A 5,536-nucleotide genomic window follows, 5' to 3' on the forward strand; every position below is an offset into this window, starting at 1 on the left:
GATGGGGATCCTCCTCCTTGTGCTTGACCTGATCCTCTCCTCGTGGTGAGCCTGACCGTCCTCCTCATGCCGATCTTCATCGTCCTCCTTGTATGATCTTAATCTTCCTCCTCGTGATGATCGTGTTTCTGGTTGTCGTGCCAATCTCGATCCACTGTAAGTTGATCTTAGTTTTCTTCATGCATTTCTGATTCCTTCTGCGGCCACGTACGACCCTCTTCCGCATGCGCCAATGGTCGTCGATTTCAACCGTTCTGGCTCCTATTCCTTATGTAATCTTGATTATGTACTGTCTTGACGATGTTGCCTTCCATCTTAACATTTCAGCCAGGCTGTTCTTGCTCCCAATTCCTCATGACATCTTGATCGCATTTCTCGTGCAAATTCCATTCCTTCCTTGTGCCTTTCTTCGTCCTCCTTCTTGTGCCACGTTTGGTCTTCTTTGCCGTGCCGATCTTTTTTTTAGTCATCCCGGGCACCAATTTCTGCCAATCTTTATTCCCTTCCTCGTGCCGGTGATGTTTCTCATTTCCGCCGGTCCTCCTGCTCTTCCTAGCGTGATGTTGATCTTCTTCCCTGTCTTGACGATCTTGCTATCACATCTTGTCATCCCAGTGCTGTTTTTCTTGTTCCCGTCGCTCATGCGCCCTTGATGCTATTGATCGTGCGACTTCGACACCTTATTCGTGTTTACCTTAGTTTTTCTTCTCCTCCTCCTTGTGTACAGCTTGATCGTCCTCACGTCAATCTTGAGCTTCCCCCTCGTGTCGGTATTCTTTTCCATCTTGGTGACAGTGCATAGCTTGGCACTCCTCGTGCCGGTCTCGGCGCACTTCCAAGTGCCGGTCTAGATCCCCTCATCGCGCTGCTCTTGATCCACCTCCTTCTCGTGCCGATCTTGCTATTCCTCCTCGTCTCGATCTTGGTCCTCTTTCTGGTGTCGATTTTGATGCTCCTCCTTTGCCAGTCTGGATGCTCCCTCTTGTGCCGATCTTGATCCACCTGCTCGAGCCGATCTTGGTCCTCTTGCTCCTGGATAGTCAGTTAGTTAGTTATTGAGCTTTAAGGCCGCGCCAACTGCATCAGCTATCGGCGCCCCTGTCTTGTTGTTAAGAGACTATGTCAACAGAACTATAATCACAACTATGTCAGCAGATTATCATCAACGTCTCACTCAATGAGAAAGCTCATCATCTACGTACTAGAGCCCTGCAGCGTAGAAAACAAATGGCATACAGGCTGGCCCAACTTTCAATTGTCTAGGTCGGTAAATACAAAAGCTTGAAGTCATTGTGCCTGAAAAAGGCAAATACTGGTCGAAGATCGATCAACGGTGAATCACCCAACAGCCCGGCCGGGGAATGTGATTCAGATTAAGGTAACGGTTTCGCTCAATCTCGTAGTTCCGACACTCACCTAGAATGTGGGCCCTTGCTTCTGGTGATCTTCGTCCTCCTCTCCATACCAATCTTGCTTTTTCTTGTCGCGCTGATATCGACTCTTTTTGCGCCGATCTGAATAATTTTTTCACATCATCTTGATTTTTCATTCGATCAACATTTGACTTCCTTTACCCTAGGGCTCTTGACTTACCATTTTCTTGTTTTGATGTCATCTTCATGCGATCTTGATAGCATGCATCGTGCAATTTTTTCGACATAATCTCACCTATGGTGACCTTCCCCCTCGCACCGAACTTTCTTTCTCCTCGTGCCGATCTTGATCATCCCTCTTGTGCGATCTTCATCTTCCTCCTCGTGCCGATCGTCTTTCTCGTTCTCGTGCCGATCTCGAACCTTTGTAAGTTGATCTTGTTTTTTCATGTGATCTTGATTCCTCATGTGGCCACGTACGACTCCTTCCTCATGCGCTTATGGTCGTCGATTTTACCATCCTAGGCCCCATGTATTAAGTGATCTTGATGTTATTCCTCGTGCTTCTTCGATGCCTACCCCGCGCCGATCTTGATCCTCACCACGGCGCATTGCTCCTTCTCCTGGTGACGATCTCGACCTTTCCCCTGTGCTTCTTTCTCATTAACTGGTGCTTAACTTAATGCTGATTCTGATCCTCTACCTAACGTAACCTTGATTATCTCCCTTGTCTTAATGCCAGTGCTGTTCCGTCTTGATATTCTGGTCTTGTTCTTGTTCCAATGATCGTATTCCTCGTGCAAGCAGGACACCATCCCTGTGCGTTTTTTTATCCACTTCGCGCCGACCTAGTTCCTCCTCCTCGTGCCGAAATAGTCTTCGGCCTTGTTTTGAGCCTGATCTTCTTCGTCGTGCCCATCTTGTTTCTCTTCGAGAGGCCGAACTTAAATTTCTGCCGACCTTGATTCTCTTCCTCGTGCCGGTGTTTCTCCTTAAGCCGATCCCGATGCTTTTCGAAGAGTGATCTTGATTGTCCTTGTTTCAGAAATATTGCTATCTCATCTTGGGTTTCCACTGCTACCGTTCTTGCTTCCACTGATCATGATCGTGATCGCTTCCCATCAATCTTGATGTCATTCATCGCTAAAGTTCAACACCTTCCTCAGGGCCATCTTTATACTCCTCCTCCTCCTCCTTGTGCAGGGCCTGATCTTCCTTAAGCCGATCTTGATCTTCCTCCGCATGTTGATATTAATCCTCCTCTCACTCGTCACGATCTGAATCCTTCTCCTCATGTCCGTTTTGATGATTTCCCTCGTTCCCATCTTGGTCCTCTTCCTCGTGCCGACGATGATCAGCTTCCCCATGTCGATCTCACTACCCTCCTTGTGCCGACCTTCATGCTCCTTCTCGCGCCGAATTTGACCCTTATTCTCGTGACGATGTTATTATTCCTCACTGTGCCGATCTTGATGCACCTCATTTGCCAATCTGGATGCCCTCGTGCCGATCTTGATCCATCTCCTCGTGCTAATCCTGATCCCTTTCTTCGTGCCGATATAACTTCTAGTCGCGCCGACCTCGGCTCTCTTTGCGGTAATCTTGAGCATCCTCATCATGTATCTTGATTCTCCATGTGATCCACAAATCAGATGTTTTATCCGAGCTCTCTTCACTCACCATTTTTGTCATCCTTGATGCCATTATTGATGTGACCTTAACATCTTTCCTAGTGCGATTTCACTGACACCCAATTTCCCGTCTTGTTTCTACTTTTCGTGCCGAACTGAAATCTTTGTATGCCAATCTTGATCTCCTTCATGTGATCTTGATTTCGCACGTGGCCGCGTACGACGCTCATCGTCATGCCCCTATGGCCGACGATTTCTATCGTTCTGGGCCCCTTGCGTGATCTGGATCCCATTCTTCGTGCTTCTCCGATGCCTGCCGCGTGTCCATCTTCACCTCATCATCATGACAAGTTGATCTTCCTCCTGGTGTAAATCTTGGTCTTTCTCCTCATACTTCTTTCTCCTCGTAGGGTACTTGGCTCTTTGCTGATCCTGATTATCTTCCTCATGTGATCGTAACGACCTCCTTTGTCTTAACAATGTTGCCGTCCCATCTTCATATTCCAGTGTTCTCGGGCCAAACCCCGTCATCTTTCTTGTGCCGATCTTGTTTGTGGTCAGTTAGTTAGTGGGTTTTAAGGACGCTTCAACAGCAATGACTTCGGCCAAGGTATCTAAGGTATTCAAAGGCTGAGGTAGTTGGCTAAGGTACCAGCCCGTTCGTTTCAGGATATTTTTGGGCGTGCCAGGTACTCAGGCACCAACGACACATGTCTGACCTTGCTCTAAGGTAAGCAGTGGATGCAGTATTTCATCAACGATTTTGAGCTGCTGTTTGGCTTGTTGTACAGTTACCAGAGGCCTCTTGAGTGCTCTCCTCGTGGTTGTTTCTCCTTGCCGTGCCGAGTCCAGCTTTTTGCCGATCCTGGTCCTCCTTGTGCTGATCTTTATCCACCTCCTCATGCTGATCTTGATCTACCTCCTCGTGCTGATCTTGATCCCCCTCCTCGTACCAATCTTGATCCACCTCTTCGTGCTCATCTGGATCCACCTCCTCGCGCTAATGTTGATCCACCTTCTCGTGCCGATCTTGATCTAACTCCTCGTGCCGATCTTGATCTACCTACTCGTGCCCATCTTGATCCACCTCCTCGTGCTCATCTGGATCCTCTAGTCGCACTAATGTTGATCCACCTTCTCGTGCCGATCTTGATCCACCTCCTCGTGCCGATCTTGATCCACCTCCTCGTGCTGGTCTTGGTCCACCTCCTCGTGCCGATCTTGACCTCCTCGTGCCGATCTTGATCCACCTCCTCGCGCTCTTCTCGTCTACTAATGTTGATCTACCTTCTCGTGCCGATCTTGATCCACCTCCTCGTGCCGATCTTGATCCACCTCCTCGTGCTGATATTGATCCACCTCCTCGTGCTGGTCTTGGTCCACCTCCTCGTGTCGATCTTGACCTCCTCGTGCCGATCTTGATCCACCTCCTCGTGCCGATCTTGATCCACCTCCTCGTGCTGGTCTTGGTCCACCTCCTCGTGCCGATCTTGACCTCCTCGTGCCGATCTTGATCCACCTCCTCGCGCTCTTCTGGATCCATCTCGTCGTACTTATGTTGATCCACCTCCTCGTGCTGATCTTGATCCACCTCCTCGTGCTGATCTTGATCCACCTCCTCGTGCTGGTCTTGGTCCACCTCCTCGTGTCGATCTTGACCTCCTCGTGCCGATCTTGATCCACCTCCTCGTGCCGATCTTGATCCACCTCCTCGTGCTGGTCTTGGTCCACCTCCTCGTGCCGATCTTGACCTCCTCGTGCCGATCTTGATCCACCTCCTCGCGATCTTCTGGATCCATCTCGTCGTACTAATGTTGATCCACCTTCTCGTGCCGATCTTGATCCACCTTCTCGTGCCGATCTTGATCCACCTCCTCGTGCTGATATTGATCCACCTCCTCGTGCTGGTCTTGGTCCACCTCCTCGTGCCGATCTTGACCTCCTCGTGCCGATCTTGATCCACCTCCTCGCGCTCTTCTGGATCCATCTCGTCGTACTAATGTTGATCCACCTCCTCGTGCTGATCTTGATCCACCTCTTCGTGCTGATCTTGATCCACCTCCTCGTGCTGGTCTTGGTCCACCTCCTCGTGTCGATCTTGACCTCCTCGTGCCGATCTTGATCCACCTCCTCGTGCTGGTCTTGGTCCACCTCCTCGTGTCGATCTTGACCTCCTCGTGCCGATCTTGATCCACCGCCCCGTGCATCTCTTGATCCACCTCGTCGTGCCGATCTTGATCCACCTCCTCGTGCCGATCGTGATCCGCCGCCCCGTGCATCTCTTGATCCACCTCCTCGTGCCGATCTTGAACCACTTCCTCGTGCCGATCTTGATCCACCTCCTCGTGTCGATCTTGATCCACCTCCTCGCGCTCTTCTGGATCCATCTCGTCGTACTAATGTTGATCCACCTCCTCGTGCCGATCTTGATCCACCTCCTCGCGCTGATATTGATCCACCTCCTCGTGCTGGTCTTGGTCCACCTCCTCGTGCCGATCTTGATCCACCTCCTCGCGCTCTTCTGGATCCATC

General features: G+C 50.3%; 1 long non-coding RNA gene across 1 annotated transcript; it reads right to left on the reverse strand.

The window, feature by feature from the left end:
* Nucleotides 1-456: 456 nt before the first annotated feature.
* Nucleotides 457-4,336, reverse strand: LOC119096837 (uncharacterized). Its single transcript, XR_005094088.1, has 2 exons — nucleotides 1,417-4,336; nucleotides 457-1,032 (listed from the first exon to the last, which is right to left on the reverse strand). It is a non-coding gene; the product is annotated as an uncharacterized LOC119096837 (long non-coding RNA).
* Nucleotides 4,337-5,536: the final 1,200 nt, after the last annotated feature.

Source organism: Pollicipes pollicipes, unplaced genomic scaffold, assembly GCF_011947565.3.
Source record: "Pollicipes pollicipes isolate AB1234 unplaced genomic scaffold, Ppol_2.1 Scaffold_4295;HRSCAF=5057_pilon_pilon_pilon, whole genome shotgun sequence".
Lineage (NCBI taxonomy): Eukaryota > Metazoa > Arthropoda > Thecostraca > Pollicipedomorpha > Pollicipedidae > Pollicipes > Pollicipes pollicipes.